Source organism: Pelophylax lessonae (assembly GCF_965119305.1).
Source record: "Pelophylax lessonae genome assembly, chromosome: 2".
NCBI classification, from domain to species: Eukaryota; Metazoa; Chordata; class Amphibia; order Anura; family Ranidae; genus Pelophylax; species Pelophylax lessonae.
In genome coordinates this window covers 631,067,118-631,086,995 of record NC_138769.1, presented here as the reverse complement: position 1 = coordinate 631,086,995, position 19,878 = coordinate 631,067,118, and the positions used below count along the sequence as shown (strand labels likewise).

At 47.6% G+C, this 19,878-nt stretch overlaps 1 protein-coding gene across 1 annotated transcript in view; it reads right to left on the bottom strand.

Annotated features, from left to right (window-relative positions):
• PAN3 (poly(A) specific ribonuclease subunit PAN3) overlaps positions 1 to 19,878 on the bottom strand; it is a 177,459-nt gene that overhangs the window by 55,190 nt on the left and 102,391 nt on the right. The gene's annotated exons all lie outside the window — the stretch shown is intronic.

Below are 19,878 nucleotides of genomic sequence, written 5' to 3'. Positions count from 1 at the left end.
GATTCGACATCTATTCCGACTAGCCAGGTTTGGTCTTCTATTGTTATTCTGTCGGTCTTTTCCAGTACATCTCTCGTGTCTTGGACATAGGACTCAAGGTTTGTAACCATTTCCTTTAGTAGTGCATCTAAATATTTTCCTATCTTCTCTAGTGGTCCGTTGATTGCTGATATGATCGGTCTTCCGGGGGGGTCCATTAGGGATTTGTGCACTTTTGGGATTATATAGAAGACCGGGATGTTATAGTCCTTCACACTGATATATTCGGCCTCTTGTTTAGAAAGTAGGCCTTCCTCTTTGGCCCATTTAATTTTTTCATTAAGTTCCTTTACAACTTCAGGGAATGGGTTGTTCTCTAATCTCACATATGTATCTGTTGCATTCAGTAGAACTGCTACACCTTAACAAAACCAAGGGAAAAAGGGAATTAAATTCCCCCATCAGAAAAAATGTTGTGAACAAAGTATTAAAAGACCATACTTTGAAGAAATAAGCCCCTTTTATGATGAAGAGAGGATAGAACTAAGTAATCCAACACAAATCCATCCCTATGTCAAAACTAGAATAAAAATAACAAAAACTAAAAATACACATGTTCTTTAGAACCAGTATATGAGTCAATGTCTTTGTTGTTAGTGAAATCTCAATACCCAGTCATGTCCAAATGGCTTCCCCCCCCCCCCCCCCCCCCGAATCTGTTCCCAAGAAAAACTGTATGGAATGACAAATAAGTAAATCTGCCATACATGAACAGATATGTGGCAACATCGTCCATAAAAACAGGGAAAGAGGAAACACTTTTTTACCGAAATTTAATGGTAACTATGGGAACATGACTAACAAAATGAGATAATTCAGGACTGAGTCAACCTGTGGAAATGACCAATAAATTATGCCATGCTTAAAGTACAAGAAAATTTAAAGCCCTTTATTCAATAAGTTACCCGATGTGTAACTCAAAATCACAAGAACCCCCTGAGTATCCAATCAATGTTTAACCCGATCACCTGTGAAGACACGTATTTAGAGGGCACAGGAGGCGGGTTAGGTTACGTCCAGACGAAGCTACGCCAATCGGAGAAGCGAAACGCGTTGACGTCATCTTCACCGACCAGTGCAACGAGCAGTGTCACAGACGTGGACGGCGGAGGAGCTAACGGGAGCCGGCGGATCGGGATCAGCACACGAACCGGGCACTTCAGCGGCATCGTAGCGGAGGACAGGAAGCAGAGCGGCGCGGCAAGGAGATCAAGGTCAGGTAAGTGGAAACACTACACCGTCCAGGAAGAGGGGTGAAGAATCAGCCACCCGGCTGACAGAGTGTCTCTGATGAGATTGAGCCATATACTGGAACTATCCCCACATGTATAAACACAGATACACACTCTGCATAGTCCCCAAGAAACGGTGTTTCACTTAAAACCGCCTGACACCCCTCCATCAAATGCCGCCAATACAAAAGGAGATATCTAGATACTCTGCAAGATCTCCTTAATAACAAACTTACTAAGGACATACCAAACACACTAATGAACCATCCCCCAAGCCTCTGAGCCGCTGAAACCTGACACTTCATTTACACTTTGAGAGGGTAATAGCTGGAAATCTAGGCAATTGCCGACCTAACCACGAGTCACAACATAGACTCAGGAGCAAAGAGGAAAAGAATACTGCCATACCCTCGGACAGTGTAAATACTATCAAGTGGAGGAAAAATTACCGCAGCCACCCACCACCTACCCACTCTGCTATATCAAGCATAAAAAGCTGATTATCAAACTTCCCCCCACAAGTCCACAGACACACATCATAGGAGGATACAGAAACGGAATCTACCACTAAGAATAATTACATTTGATTAATAAATACCCTAATGATGTATTTCATTATGCACCGGCCGGTACCCTGTTAAATGTTTAAATGTTTCACGTTGTATGTCTTGTTTTTTTGTTTTCTATGTTTATACTGGTCACATATAATTAGGCTAAGCCAATATCTGTACGGTACTGTAATAACATAAATATTATTCATAATAAATTGCTATGATTTACATTTTACTTCTGAATCCCTAAATTATTGTACTGACCATCTAACCAAACCTTAGTTCTGACACCTGCACAGAACACCTTATGTAATCGTACTAGGCTGGCAGGGAACGGAATCAAGCGATTATCTTTTCTTCAACTTGTGGTGAAAGGAAAGAAAAGTGATCTATGACTTGCCTTAAAGTAGACAAGACTGTCTTAAAGAAATTCTTTCCCCAGTTAAAATTTGGCAAGTGTGTGAGGGACAGCATCATAAATTAGGTGTTCTGACACACATCTGTAGTTTGAAGAGTTCTATATTAAAAATGCTGCAAATGAATGAGTGCGCATCAAGTGGAATTAAAGATTATAAATGCAAAATTACAAAATGACAAATGACGACTTGACCCATGGAACACCAGAAGATCACGAAGTTCGGAAATTGCATATGGAATTTAGGTGGATCACAATACAGTTTTGAAATATGCAACATTCATTCACCAACTATTAGGTGGTAAGCATAAAATGTTGATTTTTTACCATGTAAAGATCGTAAGCTACAATAGCATTTAAGTGGCATATTCAAATGGTTTAATTTTAGTCTTCAATAGATATTCAATACAGCAGTGATCCATTCACCAAACTTTGGCATGCACCATCGGTAAACGCATTTCCAATGTTGTAAAAAGACAGGTAAACATGCCAAGCGAGGTAAAATAACTTTAATATACATAGTGGAAGAAATCCCCCCACTATTCACACACCTCCTAGATCCCAGGATGGGGTTGGATAAATACATTGAAGAAAAATGGTTTAAAGCAGGGATGTGTGTATTAGCAACAGGGCTGTGGAGTCTGAGTCGAGGAGTCTGAGGAAATTTTGGGTACCTGGAATCGGCAAACAATGCTCCGACTCCTACTAAATTTAGATTGGAATTTTAAAAAAAGCACTTTTAAATGTCCCAGTTCACAAAAAGTTATAATTAATGACTTAGTATAAGGAAACTTCTAATTGAGGAGGCCAAATGTAAAAAGGAAGAACTACAGAAAGTTCTGAAAGGCTGTTTTGTCTTCCTTAAAATGGATGCATGCACACGTCAGAGTCATTTTGCTATTCATGTTAGATTTGTGGATGAAAACAACAAAATAATAACACGGCCCCTTGGATTAAAGGACACTAAGGTATATCACACCAGTGATTACCTTCAGAAGTTAGTGGAGGGTGTTCTAGAAGATTTTGAAATTACAAAGGAACAGATTTTATGTGTTTGACAGAACGCTTCTAACATGTTGAGCACAAATGAGAAGATGAACGCAGATGAAGAAACAGATATTAGGGTTAGAGGAAGACCGCTCTGCAAGTATTGGAGAAAGTTTAGAAACTGAAGAGAATGCTGACTTTTTTTTTTTTAGACAACTTTGTTGAGGAAGCATTGAAGCTTGCTACTATTCATCATATGCGATGTGCGGTTCATACACTGCAACTTGCCATAAGAGATGGATTAAAAGATCGCCATGCAGCTACACTAATTGGCAACTTACGGCAACTGTTGCAGCCAGGGCCCCGAAAACAGATGCAATTTTGAAAAAGACGTGCAGGAAAAAGGAGCCATTTTGGATCAAACAACTCGCTGGGGGAGCACTTATTTAACGGTGAAGCGTTTGCTTGAACTTAAAGACTTCATAGAAGAAATGGACAATGAAAATCTTGCATTAACTGAAAGCCAGTGGACACAAACAAAAGAGCTGGAGAACCTTCTTTCTCACCCCTTCTCTGTCACCAAGAGGTTGCAATGTGACGATCTAACCCCGGGTAAATTCCTCTTGGAATGGAAGAGCCTGTTATATCGGCTGAACAAAAATGTGCAAACTATATATTGTAACGTATAAAGTGCTGCGTGCTGTATACAATACTGAAATGTGCAAGTAAGTGGAAAGAGATGGTACTTTCAACAGTGCGCTGCTGAGTGGATTGTACCGTCTGTGTCAATCATCGGATGTAGATTGAGTTTATGACCTAAGTAATGGTCGGTGAAAAAGTGCCAGAGTGCAAATGAGTGAAATAAACAATAAATTTAAAACTTTATTGTGACATCCCCTAGCGGGGGTAACTTACATCCGTGATCTCTAAAACAATCTTAATACAAGTGATGAGTGAGTTGCGCCCATATAGCGCGTGCTGGAATGAAAGTGCTGACACCGGAGGTAAAAGCACTTACCAGAGGCTCTCCCTTCTTCCAAAGCCAGCCTGGTTGATTGCTTCTCCCCTTTTTTGATGCCTGCAGGGCTCCTAGTTTGCTTTTAATCGTTCACAGGTATTTGTTGCAAAAGACAAACAAAATGACCACTGCCCCCACCCATTACTGGCCTTCATAGCAAAGAACACATGGAAGGGCTCCACACATGAAACAAACAAAAGGTAAAATTCCCAGTTCAATCTGCTAGCCAGTCTGCTTACCAACCAAATTAACCTGTCTAACAGTTTGCGTCAAAACAGGGGGTTTAGTTAACACACATTTGCAAACGCATGTGAAAGCTGCAGGGCCACTCCACGGCTCCCTGTATTACCTGCAGTCCTACTCTAATGAATTTATAAGAGCCTTCACAGTGGAAGCACATGCATATGGGGCAGGTGAGCCTGGAGGTGGCCCATCCCTCCTCTGAAAGGTAATTGTTTCATGTGTGGAGCCCTTCCATGTGTTCTTTGCTATGAAGGCCAGTAATAGGTGGGGGCAGTGGCCATTTTGTTTGTTGTTAATGTGTACTGGTGAGTGGACATACTGGATGCCTTTGCTGTAATACTATCAGCTGGGCTTCCATTATGCCCCCAATTACCTTTCAGAGGAGGGATGGGCCACCTCCAGGCTCACCTGCCCCATATCTATCCATTCGCTTGCATGTGTTTCCACTGTGAAGGCTCTTATAAATTCATTAGAGTAGGACTGCAGGTAATACAGGGAGCCCTGGAGTGGCCCTGCAGCTTTCACATGCGTTTGCAAATGTGTGTTAACTAAACCCCTGTTTTGACGCAAACTGTTAGACATGTTAATTTGGTTGGTAAGCAGACTGGCTAGCAGATTGAACTGGGAATTTTACCTTTGTTTGTTTCATTTGTTGCAAAAGCATCTAGAGAGTCAGTATACAAAAACCAAGAAGGCTTCCATTGCGTAGTATAGTAGTATATCGTGGAATAAGGGAGAGCCTCTGGTAAGTGCTTTACCTCCGGTATCAGCACTTTCATTCCAGCACACGCTATATGGGCGCAACTCACTCATCACTTAATTGTATTAAGATTGTTTTTAGAGATCACGGATGGATGTAAGTTCCTCCCGCTAGCGGATGTCACAATAAAAAGTTTTAAATTTATTGTTTATTTCACTCATTTGCACTCTGGCACCTTTTCACCGACCATTACTTAGATCATAAACTCAATCTACATCCGATGATTGTACCGTCTGTGTCAATCCACTCAGCAGCGCACTGTTGAAAGTACCATCTGTTTGCACTTACTTGCACATTTCAGTATTGTATACAGCACGCAGCACTTTATACGTTACAATAATGGAATTTTTGTAAAATCTTACCTGTAAAATTCCTTTCTCTGAGTCCTCCGACAGTCGCCGCCTCTTCATATTCGTCACATATGGGGTATTAGACTTTGCTCCGAAGGAGTAGCTAGGCAACAGAATATGTTAACATTAAAGCTTTTAACATATCCCACCCTCAAGGGGTGGTCCCCTCAGTCAATACCCTCCTACTTCCTGCAACCATATCTCAGTTTTAGTGGAATAGCAGTAGAGTATACAACCAAACCCCAAAAGAGGGGCGGGGGCGGCGACTGTCGGAGGACTCAGAGAAAGGAATTTTACAGGTAAGATTTTACAAAAATTCCATTTTCTCTTACGTCCTCCGACAGTCGCCGCCTCTTCATATTCGTCACATATGGGGACGTCCCAAAGCAGTGCAAACATGAGGGGTGGGAAACGCATCCGCGCCGAAAAAGCAATGCAGTCTCCGCAAAGAAAGGAACCTTACCAAAGGAAGGAAACCAGCTGGGCAACAGGAAAAACAAGTGCTCAACAGGAGCAACAACCAAGGAAAAGACAAATAACCAGGGGATAAAAAACTTATCCCAATAGCCAGAGGTCCCCATAAGGGACCCTAGGGAATTGCCGCACTAAGAACCTTGCGGCCAAAGGAAGCATCCGCCGATGCCTGAACATCTACTTTGTAGAATTTCGTGAACGTGTGTACGGTCGACCAAGTCGCCGCCTTACACACCTGGGCTACAGAAGCCCCATGACGACAGGCCCAAGACGTACTCAGAGATCTAGTAGAGTGCGCCTTCACAGGCACAGGGGGAACCTTCCCCTGCAAGGCATAGGCCTGTTCAATGGTCTGCCTGATCCATTTGGCGATGGTAGAGGCCGAAGCCGCCATGCCCTTCCGAGGACCCTCTGGAAGAACAAACAAGGAGTCCGTCTTTCGAAAAGACTCAGTCGATTTAAGGTAAACCCTTATCGCCCGAACATCCAGAGAATGTAATCTCACCTCCTTGGGATGTTTAGGCTTCGCGCACAGCGAAGGCAAGACATCCTCATTAAGATGGAATTCTGAAACTCGTTTCGGAAGAAAAGAAGGATTAGGTCGCAAGACCACCTTATCCAAATGAACAACCAGATACGGAGACTTGAAGGACAAAGCTGCCAGCTCCGACACTCTGCGAGCCGAAGTGATCGCCACCAAAAAGGTGACCTTTTTGGACAACATAGACAACGAGATCTCCCTGATCTGTTCAAAAGGAGCACGTTGCAACACAGACAGAACGAGATTCAAGTCCCAAGGGGGCAAAGGATCCCTCCTAGGAGGAACCAGATGCCGCACACCCTGAACAAAAGTGCCAACCAAGGAGTTGGAAGCCACGGGACGTTGAAACAGAATGGCCAGCGCAGACACTTGACCCTTTATCGTAGCCAGCGCCAAACGCTGATCGACACCCGTTTGAAGGAAGGACAGCACTCGGGAAACCGAGTACGTGCGGGGTGAAAACCCCCTGGATTCACACCAGGCAAAATAGGCCTTCCAAGTACGGTAATAAACCTTCCCCGAGGAAGACTTCCTCGCGTTGATCAAAGTATGAACGACCTCTGGAGAGAGACCCTTCTCCTTCAGGACCTCGGTCTCAACAGCCAGGCCGTCAAAGCCAGAGACTGTAAAGCAGGATGGTATATCGGTCCTTGAGACAGGAGATCGTCTCGAAGAGGCAGACGCCACGGGGCGTCGACCGCCAGATTCACGAGGTCTGCGTACCAGGACCGGCGAGGCCAGTCCGGTGCCACAAGAATCACCGTGCTGCGTTCCGAGTGTAACCTGCGAAGGAACCTGGACAGCAACTGAATCGGCGGAAACGCGTACATCAGCCTGTACTGATGCCACGGGGCCACTGACGCGTCTGCCCGAGGGTCGCGCGTCCTTGCCACGAACCTTCTCACCTTGTTGTTGAGACGAGACGCGAACAGGTCCACATCTGGAAGACCCCACTTCGCGCACAACATCTGGAAGACAGTCGGGTGGAGAGACCATTCCCCCTGATCCAGGGTCTGGCGACTCAGATAGTCCGCCTGCCAGTTCTCCACCCCCGGAATGTGAACCGCCGTTATCGCCGGGACATGAGTCTCGGCCCAAGACAGAATGTCGGCCACTTCGAGCCGCTCGGGCACTCCTGGTGCCCCCTTGGTGGTTGATGTAGGCCACCGCCGTGGCGTTGTCCGTCTGCACCCGAACCGGGCAGCCCTGCAGCCGGTCCGTCCAGCGATGAAGACAGAGACTTATCGCACGCAATTCCAGAATGTTGATCGGAAGGGAAGACTCCCCCTCCGACCAAGTTCCCTGGGCGGACAGAACGCCCAGAACACCACCCCAGCCCGACAGGCTGGCATCCGTGGTGATCACCGTCCACGAGATAGGACGAAACGACTTGCCCCCGGACACCATCGGGGACTGGAGCCACCACAGAAGGTCTCTTCTGGTGCGATGACTCAACGAGATTTGAAGATCCAGAGATTGAGGTCACCCGTCCCACATGGACAGGATCTCCGCTTGGAGACCCCGCGTGTAAAACTGGGCGAAGGGAATCGCCTCGAAGGCCGAGACCATCAATCCCAGACATCTCATGCACGTCCGCAGAGACGAGTGCGGAACGTCCCTGAGGGACCTGACTTCCTCCTGAAGAGTCCGGAGTTTGTCTTCCGGCAGGAAGACCTTCGCCTGCACCGAGTCCAGAATCATTCCCAGGTAGGGAAGACGAACCGACGGACTCAGTGTCGACTTTGGAAAATTTATCGTCCAACCAAACTCCTGCAGAGTTTGCATCGTGACAGACAGGTCCTTCTCCAGACCCTGGCTGGTCGCAGACCGAACCAGAATGTCGTCCAGATACCCCAGGACAGAAATGCCCTGGGCCCTCAATAATGCCAGAACCGGTGCAAGCACCTTGGTGAAGACCCGCGGAGCCGAGGCGAGACCAAAAGGCAACGCCACGAACTTGTAGTGATCCTCCGCAATGGCAAATCGAAGGTACCTCTGGTGACCCTCGAAAATGGGGATGTGAAGATACGCATCCTTCAAATCGATGGAGGCCATGAATTCCCCCGGAACCAGGGCAGCCACCACCGACCGCAGGGATTCCATGCGGAACTTGCGAACCCGCACAGAGCGGTTCAGAGCCTTCAAGTCCAATATTGGACGAACCTTGCCCTCCTTTCTGGGCACGGTGAACAGATTGGAATAAAACCCCCGAAATCTGTCCCGATGAGGCACCGGAACTACCACTCCCTGAGCCCTCAGGTCCCGCACCGCCAGGTGCAGGTCCCGTAAACGCTCTGGAGACAGCTGAAGATTTGAGGGAAAAAATCTGCTCTCCGGCCAAAAGAGAAACTCGATCTTGTAACCAGATCGAACGATCTCCTGAACCCATCTGTCCCGCACAGGGGCCAACCAGGGCTGAAGAAAACCGAGCAAGCGTCCCCCCACCCCAAAACTGGGTGAGGGCGCCCCTTCAGGCCGTACTGTTATGGGCTGCAGATCCGGATTGACCGGACTTCTGTTTCCCAGACCAGGGCTTCTTCTGAGAGCCTTGACCCTTGAACGGCTTGCCCTTGTAGTGCGGCCGAAAGGCACGAAAGGACCCCTGAGGGGGCCGAAAATTAGCATGCTTCTTCCCAGAAGCCCCCTTAGCCTTGGGGAAATGGGGCAAGAGAGTGCTCTTACCCCCGGTGATCCCCTTAATCAACACATCCAAGGACTCCCCAAAAAGGCGAGACCCATCATAAGGTAGATTGGCTAAGGTCTTACGTGAGGACTGGTCCACCGACCAACATTTCAACCAAACCAGGCGGCGAGACAACACCGCCACGCTGTGCACACGTGCAGCCAACGGAACCAGGTCCAGGTCCGCATCACACAGATACATGACACCCTGGTGTATTTGATCCACCATATCCAGGGTCGCCGGCGAGGCCGAATCGGCCACTAGGACGCGCCTAAGCATCTGCGTCCAACTTGCGATCGCCTGGGCCGCCATGAGAGAAGCAAACAGAGCCTTAAGCATAGAACCCGTAACAGAATAAGTATGACGGGCAAGAGACTCCAATCTCCTATCCATGACATCACGGAACACAGGGGAATCCTCTGCAGGAATCGCAGTGGCTTTGTTTAAAACCGCAATTGCGTGATCCACTGGGGGAGGCACACACCACCTTTCATCAGTGGAAGGCGAGAAAGGATAACGCAGCTTGAATCTACTTGGTACAGCAAAAGGTTTGCGCAGATTGCGCCATTGTTCCTTAACAGCGCGCTGAAAATCATCATTGCAGGGAAAAACCTGCGGCGTCCTGCGTTTTCTCTGCGTCCCATAGGCCGCCAAGGCAGCGGGGGGGACACACTTCATCCTGCAAACGCAGCGTTTGCTTTATGGAAGCAATCAATTCATCCATGATTGCAAGCTCTTCAGGCGAGCCAGGGGGAGAATTATCAACCCCCTCAATGTCAGCCTCCACCTCGGACCCCACTAGATCTAGGGAGGAGCGGGACCCCGATAAGGAGGCCCCCGCCATAACAGCCCCATCACCTTCACCCTCAGAATCAGAGGAAAGAGCAACTCTGGGCCTTTTAGTAGATTGAGCAGCCACCAGCATCTGCACCTGAGCAGCAAGGCCAGCCACAATAGTGGCTAAATCCCCCCCTGGGGGGGAAACAGCGGTCCCCTGGCTTTCCACCAAGGCGGTAGGAAATTTGCCCTCCTGAGAATCCATTGCCCCTATAATGCCGGACAATAAAGGGTTAACTGCCCCTTTAAGCAAGCGCGGCAAGCGCAGCCCACCGCACCACACTCAAGCACAATGAGACCCCCACAGGGAATATGCAAACTGAACACAGGCAATGGATAGCAAGAACAGAAGGATAAAACCTGAGGAGACCCTCGCCGCTGCTTCGATCGGTGTTCCTGGAAAGAGGAAGTGATGCTGCCAGGGCGCTCTATGAAAGCCTATGGAGGCTACAAGAAAATGGCTGCCATGCATGTAAAACATGTGGCCGGAGCGAGTGTAGGCAAAATGGCGCCGTTTGGCGCCGAAACCGCCGCTCCACAGTGCAGTAATGCACACGTCATCCCTGTATAAGAACACATGTCAGATCGCCGCAGCGATCGCTGTATATGCCCAAACATGCCCCACAGCACACAGCTTCTCACACTGACCAGGCTGACACACAGTGTCACACAGCTCCCCCCCCCCTTGCAGCCCACAGCATGCAGCCGAGAGATAGGGAGACAGTGTGAACAGAGGCAGGTTACACAGTCCCAGACTGACATCCCCCCAGACAGACAGGTCCCCACATAAATACACTTACCTCACATGGCGTGGGGGACCCGCACAGGCGAACAAGCCGCTGCACATGAGGCAGGGAGAGTCGCATACAAGACGCACAGAATGGGGGTTAAGAAACCGCACAGCGTCCAGTGAGGTAGCCACCTCACCAATCATCCCTGCACCGAACAGGGATGGGTCGTTCACTGTGCCAGGAGCGTTACCTGGCTGAACGCTCGATGGCAGGCTGGGAAGCCACTGACCCACGAACTGCGACCAGGGGGATCAGCCCGAGACCCAGCCCGCATGATCCTCTTCATCAGAAGAACTAACGCTGACAAAAAGAACAGCTAAGTAAAGGTAGAGAGAAAACTCAAACAAAAATTCAAAAAGAAGAAAGAGTCTGGGGCAGAAAGCCCCAGCACAGAGAAAGCCAGCCACTCCTGACAAGCTAGACATTAAAACTGAGATATGGTTGCAGGAAGTAGGAGGGTATTGACTGAGGGGACCACCCCTTGAGGGTGGGATATGTTAAAAGCTTTAATGTTAACATATTCTGTTGCCTAGCTACTCCTTCGGAGCAAAGTCTAATACCCCATATGTGCCGAATATGAAGAGGCGGCGACTGTCGGAGGACGTAAGAGAAATAACGTTTGCACATTTTCGCTATTAAGAGCACAGTACACTTTTCTTGGGACCACAGACACCACTTAATTTGTAGTGCAAGGTGGTAGCGCCCCAAACCAACACACCCCGACCCCCAATATTTTTTACCCTAGCGGTAAGTTGGAGGCAGCATAACCATCTGGTCCCCTTTTTATAAACTTTTAATAAAGTTTTAATAAGTTCAGTATTTGTGTTTTAATACACAATCCGTAGTGCAGGTGCACCCCAATTTTACCTTTACCAGGTTCTCTTAAACAGCAGCCTGCAAAACCTTGCAGCCAAAAAAAGGAAGCATCCGCAGATAACACATCCACTTTATAAAACTTTGTAAAAAAGTGTACCAATGACCAGGTGGTCGCCTTGCAAACCTGCGTCACCGACGCCGGAAGGCCCAAGTGGCACTAAGCACCTAAGTAGAGCGTGTCTTGAAATGGAGGAAACTGACCCCTGATGGAATAGGCCTGAACCACCATCTGTCTGATCCATCTGGAAATGGTCGCAGAGGAAGCGAACAACCCTATGAGAGGTCCATCCGTGAGAACAAAGTCTGAGTGTAACTTCCTGAAAGACTCCGTAGCACGGATGTTTAGGCCTGGGACACCGGGAAAGCAATGCAAGGTCTTCATTCAAAAGATAGAGGAACAGGGGGGAAAAAATGGACTTTCAAGGCACCATACGTAAAAGAAACAACACTTTATTGTTGATTAACATAAAACCAGAAAAAGATACGTCAACCATCCCCAGGGGGGCGGAGACGATTGATCAAAATACAGGTGGCACGGTGAAATAAACCCTGCCACTAGGACATACAGGGTAACAAGAATGGACAAAATTGCAATAGAAATCACAACATAAGTGAGGGCGCTATACGCTACACTTGGGGAGCACCCGAGAAAAAGGGTAACGCAGAGCGTCCTCAACAGTAAAAAGGTACAACTTGCACATAACAGGTTCATGTAGCCAAAAGCTCTACATGTTTCGCCTGATGTTCAAGCTTCTTCCGGAGCTGTTAAGGTACACGTTCCCTATAAAGGTGTCACTGGAGCCGACAATAGGGCACCAAGGAGGTAGCCAGAAAGTACCATAAAGTGTTAGTAGTCACGAGGGATGACCTGCTGAGGCAACTCATGGGAGCACGCACTGCTACGGCCAATTAGAAAGTATTAATTGTCCGGGTAAAGAAAACAATTCAAATATGAACCGGTAAAAAACATAGCAGAGCATAAGCTGAAGGGCTTAGTCCATAGCACTCCCTCCGGCAAAAAGAAACGTGCAGCGCGTCCTCCTGGTGTGCCTCATAGAACCGCAGATCAACACCCCCAGATGGGGGAAAAAAAAAACAAAAGAAAATCAAAGGACTGCCTTTGGAAGTAACGACAGACAGGGGCGAAGAACCACCTTATACCTGTGAACCACCAGAAAAAAAGGTGGACAGGATAACGCCGCTTGTTCCAACAACCTGCACGCAGAGGTGATAGCCAATATAAAGGCCACCTTCTAGGACAGCATAAGCAGGGGAATCCCCCGAATATTTTCAAAAGGGTGGCCTCTGTATAGCTAAATGCACCAATTGAGATCGTAAGGTGGCAACAGAGAGGGCACTGGAGGGACCAAATATCGGATACCCTGAAGAAAGGTACGCACCAGGGAGTGTGGCCAAAGGTCGTTGGAACAAGACCACCAAAGACACCTGGCCACTGATGGTACTCAAGGCCAATATCTATTCAGCTCCCTGCTGAAGGAAGGTTAAGATCCGAGCCACCAAGGAGGAGCGAGGCTGACCCCCCCAAGAGACTGACACCACGCAAAGTAAGTCTTCCACGTACGATGGTAGATCGTCCTAGAAGTAGATTTCCTAGCTTTCAACAGGGTAGGAATCACCAATTCAGATAAACCCCTATCCTTTAGCACCAGGCATTTAACAGCCAAACCGTTTAAACCAGCGACTGAAAAGCAGGATCGGTACTTGGGACAGCAGATCCTCCCTAAAAAGGAAGCTTCCAAGGAACGCTGGCGACCACCCGCACCAGATCGGCGAACCAAGCCCAGCGAGGCCAGCCCGGAGCAACTAAAATGACCGGAATCCCTTCAGATCCTACGTAGAAGTCATGGTAGAAGCTTGAGTGGATGGAAGGCGTAAATCAGACGATACTGTCTGTGGCGTCTGCCAGAGGATCCTTTGACAGAGCCACAATCCTCTGCACTTCAGTTGCGAGAAGCCAACAGATCCACCTTGGGGGTGCCCCACTTGAGACAGCTGATAAAAACACCTCTGGATGAAGGGACCACTCCCCTTGGTCCAACAACTGCTGACTGAGGTAATCCACCTGTCAATTTTCCACCCGGGAATGTGTATGGTGGACAGGGCCTACCTCCAGAGCCACAAGGACACTTTGTGCCCCCCTGGTGATTTACATAAGCCACAGCATTGTCCGATTGAATGCACACTGGACAACCCTGAAGACAATATGTTCAATGATCCAGACAGTCTGATTGCTCGGAGTTCCCAGACATTGAGCGGAGAACAAAGCCACCATATCAGGGACTCACTCGTTCCCTGACTCAGCCAGATCAGATTGTCCAGAGACTGCGGAGTCTGGTCCCATTTGGTAAGAATCTCCCTTGCAGGGACCTCATATGGAACGGGCTCTAAAGGACATCAGGCCCAGCACCAGCATGCAAGTCCGAAGGGACGACCAGCTGTTGCACAGGAGGTGAATTGCAACCTGCAAATTTCTGGGAGTTGGTCCAGAGGAAGGAGCACTCTGACTAAAGCAAAGTCCAGGGTCAGGCCCAGATATAGTCCAGCTTAATGGACGGAGCCAGAGTAGACTTCTGAAAATTCAGAATCCAGCAGAAGTCCCGCAGAGTTTGTATTGTGATCTCCAGGTTTTCCACCAGAGCAGAGGGAGCTGCCGCTCGCAGAAGCCCAGTACCACAATCCCCCTGTTGGCGTAGCAAAGCTAGCACCGGGGCTAACACTTTTCTGAAGACCTAAGGAGCAGAGGCGAGACCAAAGGGTTAACGCTACAAACTGATAATGCTCCTCTCCCACAGCAAAGCGGAGAAAACGCTGGTGACTGGTACATATTGGAATGTGAAGGTAGGCATCCTTGATATTGAATCGAGGCAAGGAAATCTCCCTGACGCAAGGATGCCATCACCGTTCAAATGGATTCCATTCTGAACTTCTGTACCCGCACAAAGCAGTTGAGAGCCTTGAGGTCCAGGATTGGACGCACTTTGTCATCCTTCCTGGGGATTGGACAGGTTTGAGTAAAAATCCTGAAAACTTTTCGAAGTCGGAACCAGGACAATCAACCCTTGAAGCAACAGGTCTTGTGCCGCTCCAAACAGGCCCTGTAAGCGGTCTGAGGACAGGCGCAAGTTAAAAGGAAAAAACCTAGCTCGGGGGACAAGACAAGAGCAAAACTTGATCTTGTAGCCAGACTAAACGACTGTGGACCCACTTGTCTTGCACCAGTGAAGTCCACAGATCTAGAAACCAGCAAAGACACCCCCCCCCACCCCCGATATGGGTGAGGGCACACCTTCATGCTTAAGGAGCCTTGTCCATGGGTCTGGAGAAGCCCGATATTGGCTTGCCAGACCAGGTTTTTTGGGTCCTTCTGAAAAAGGCCCTGAAAGGCTTCGAGCCCTGGTCAGAAAAAAATAGAATTTTTCTAAGAACTTACCGTAAAATTTTCCTGACAGTCGCTGCCCGTTCAGTTAGCCTTCACGAGTGGCTAATGCGCCTCTCTGCAGGAGTAGGCTAGGCAGTGAAAAGGTTAACAAAAGCTTTTACACACAACACACCTCTAGGGGGCTGTTCCTCAGCTATTACCCATCAGCCACTAGGAGCTGCTCTTCAGTTTTGTAGCAAGCAGTACATGAAGACCATCAACCCGAAAAAAAGATGGGCGGGGGGTGGCGACTGTCAGACTCGGAAAATAATTTTACAGTAAGTTCTTACAAAAACTCTATTTTCTCTTACGTTCTCCGACAGTTGCCGCCCTTTAAGTTAGCATTCACGAGTGGGATGTCCCAAAGCAGTGCAGGTGTGAGGGGTGGGAAGACGCAGCCAAGAAAAGGCAATGTGCAACCAGGCCAGAGTTGAAAAAACTGAGCCAACAGGGCAACAAAGGCTCAACAGGAGCCAACCCTTGACAAATACACCCCAAGAAGAGACAAACATACGTCTCTGCAAAACAACCGCCACACACAAAACTCTGCAGCCAAAAGGAAGCATCCTAGGATGCCAGTACATCAAAATCAGTAAAATTTTGTGAAAGTGCGCTCAGACAACCACATCGCCGCTATGCACACCTCAGCACAGGAAGCCTGATGGCGGAAAGACCAAGAAGCAATTTTCAAGTTAAAATTATAGGCTTTGGGCTATACTCGCCGTATAAGATTACCCCCTCTGTACTGTAAATTTCAATGGGGTAGGAATACTTTTTCAAGTATCGAGTCACTTCACCCGGCTCCCGGAAGTGACGCAACACGGGTCTCGGAGCGCAGAGTGGTTGGCGTGCGTTCGGGACGCGGAAGTGTCGTCCACCCAACGAATGCACATCCCAAATACCATCAGAGACCACCAAGCGGGCTCCACTACTGCATCCTAAGGAGTCTCGTTATATGGATGCCGGATACCCGCGGTGCAAGGGGACGGGGACTCCAAAGTCACGATATCATCAGCAGACACAGATAGCCACCAGAGAGATCATGGCTGGGTAAGCCTACCACATATATTGGCCCATTAACCTGCAAATCATTAGGTACATATCCCACTCAGGGCTTGTTTGCATGCACAGCCATAACCTCATTATTTAGAACACAATTCCCTGTTCTGTATGATGTTGTTTTGAGTTATCAGGTTTTTCCGTATTTGTTTTTTGCTATTCTACCATTAGCCAATGGCCACTGGGGGTTTTGAGGGTTAAATGTCCATCTGAGGCGGGGTTGGATAGAGGGCTGATTGGTGCACTGGACGGTCCCGCCCACTCCCTGCGAGAGAGAGAGGGGAGGAACCGGCTTAACTGAAGCTAGAGTGAATATATATATTTCGATCTACTGCTGTTATGACCAGCTCTGATGAAGGGAGCTGGACTCCCGAAACGCGTTAGCGGTCCTATTCACAAGGACATGTTCCAGTTCATGTGTGGTGGATTCTTGTAACACGATTTTAACAATCCATGTCTGAGTATGCATTTGGCATTTATTAAACAATTTTATTAACGGTGACCACGGGTAATGCACTAGGTGTTTGCGCCGCCTTTTTTCTTTTCTTTCATGCACCATGTTGAAGTTCCCTGCCTGAGGAGAGCAGCACTCCAGTCTTTCCCATCGGAGTGAGTGCTTGGCTGAATTGTTTGTTAAGAGATTTTTATACTACGCGTATAAGACGACCCCCCCATTTTTGGGGGATGTTCGGGGTTAAAAATTAGTCTTCTACGCCAGAAAATAGGGTAGGAAAAAGTTCTTTAAAAGAGGAAAAAAATTGCAAGGACCAGAGATCCCAGCAAGGAATTAGGTCCTGACTAGGCAGGAAAAAAAAAAAAAAAAACCCAGAGTGCCTATAGCTGAGAGTGGGAGTATACTCCCTGAGACTGCCCCATAGGCGTAGTCAAGCTTTTTCCTGCCTAGTGTCCTACTGCTGCAGGGGGGGTTAGTATAACTCAAAAGGTCAAGATAAGGAGCTGTGTCCCTCAATGAACGAAACAAAATCAGCTTTTCATGTTTATTCAACCTCTACCCAAAAACTTGCTTTAACTGCATTTTCAGCTGGAGTTTGCTAGTGCATCTACTAATATATCCAACACTCGCCTCCAACTGACAATGCTGCTGTCCAAATATGGCCCTGTGTGCCTCCATCCAGAAGAACACCAATGCAGACACCACATCTACGAAGGAATAGTAGTAGGCTGCAATATTTTACGTTTTCTTCATGTAGTCCATTGGGGACTTGCTAGTTTTGGTAAAAAGAAAAAAAAAAGTTCCACACCCCAGTTCTCTTGTGGTTCAGGTAGACCTCTGCCTCTAAAGGTCGCCTATCCCTGGTATAGACCTTACATTAGCCATGTGAACTGCATCAAACACTTTTGCAAAACCCAAGTACACCATATCCACAGCCACTCCTTTATCAAAGCTTTTGCTTACCTCCACATTAAAAGAAAGCCAATTTGTTTGATAAATTCAGTCTTTCCACGTGGTCTATTGTTTAAAAGTTTTCTAGCAAAACTGGTCTTTTATTAAACTTTCTTCAACTATAGGAAGCTGAACTAACCAGCTTGTAGTTACTTGGTAAAGCCTTTTGATCCTTTATCAAATATAGGCACACTGACCTTGTGCCATTCTAGTAATGCTTAGCCAGTGTTTCTAAAAAGGCGACCAAAAAAAAAAAAAAAGTAAATAAATATTTAGGCAGCCACCTGCCCGTCAATGCAGAAAATGGCACATGTACCCCCTTTCATAATATGGCATCTGCACCTTTGCTGTAGACAAAAATGGCGCTCCAGTAGATAAGGAGCACCAATATGATGCCTGCACATGTGCCCTCATGAAGCTACATAAGGAATAAAGGCCCAAAGGCTGGTTGCCACCATGAGCCTGAGGGCTGCCCAGCCACATGGAACCAGCCCTAATGGGGAGCGCATCTGTATGCTTGGAGCCACCAAGATATGGCTTAAAGGGTTTGCAACTCCAATCTGCGCATGCTCAAAAAATCGAATGGGCCGGCATCTGACTTGCCACACTCTGGGCCATATTCCCAGGAGAAACTAAATTTGTCAGGCAATTCTCCCCTCCCCTGGTTAAGATGGGGGATGTTAAAGGACTGGGCTCTCTGGCAGCTGGATCACAGCCCTGAACCACCCAGAGGTGGCATTAACATGGCATGTCCCCAAGCATGATGCCTGTGTGCCTTTTGCAGTGCCATTGCAAACTTACAGGCCTGCCACACTGCCATCTTTTCTTTCTGGATCAGTGCCACTCCGCTCCATGCAGACACTGCCACAGTGACCTGGCGCAGCATTCAGGCTTTGAGAAATTTCACTGCTCCCTAAATAAACGACCAGTCTGATACATCCCTCACCCAAAGACACTTGCAAAAAAACTGAAGCTTGTACTGTACAAGAAAAAAAAAAATTAAACACATTTTGATGAAATAAGCTAGACTTTATGGACCACTTTGCCTTTGTCACTAAACTAATTGAAAATTCCCTAGCAAACTGAAGATAGCTTGCCCTAATCTTTAGCAAAATCTCCTACAATGGCTGTGTTTTCCTGTTCATGTAACAATTTAGGTCTTTGAATTTCCTGCCTCACAGAAGACTGTAAACTCCTTGTTTGGTTGATATTTTATTGCAAGTTAAGGAAAGGAGTTGAGTGAGGCCTAGTTAATTACAGAGCCACCTTCTAGTTCAGTGTTTCTCAACTCCGGTCCTCAAGGCACACTAACAGGCCAGATTTTTTTTATTACCTTGGGGTGATGCAGACTAGAATACTGCAATCACTGAGCAGCAAATGATATCACCTGTGATGTATTTCAGTTTTCTTGCAAACCTGGCCTGTTAGTGTGCCCTGAGGACTGGAGTTGAGAAACACTGTTCTAGTTGCATATTTGAAAATCGCAACATTTACTTCAAACCCAGATGGCAAGGGCACCATCACACAGGCGCTTTCACACAAGCACCTTTTGTTCTGTTCAGCAGGTAATCTGTCCGCTGATCAGAGCCAGGAAGATGACAGGTCCGTGTCCACCCAGTATTTGCAGAGCAGACAGATCCCGCTCTGCTCTTGGATGGTCCGGTGTAAAAGGACTCTGCAGTCGGTTTACACCTTGATGCCTCCAACCCAGCCACCCAAACGAATGAGGATGCGGTTCTCCATTTAACATACCCGATTGGACCTCAAGGTAGGCGGGTGTGAACGAGACAAGCTCGATTACACCTGCCGGTCAATAGGAATGCATGGACATTCCAATCAGGTCCGCCTGAAAAACAGATAGGTGGATCTGACTGGAACACCTGAGTGAAGGGGTCCTTGCGGTTCATTAACATGAGAGGCAGTGGGATTGCACTGGAATAGCTGTCCTCTACAATCCCACTGCCTTGCCTGTGTGCTCTTTTCACACTGTTGAAGTGGCATGCTGTACTTTAAGCACAGGGAAGGCAATTCACTGCCTCACACTGTGTGGCAGCCAATTGGACTTAAGGAGATGCCTGGGTGACATTTCAATAAAGTTTTTTGTTTAATGAGAATTGAACAGTATGATGTGCTGAGATTGGTGCATCGGAGATTGCGCTGGACTGCAAACCAAGCGTT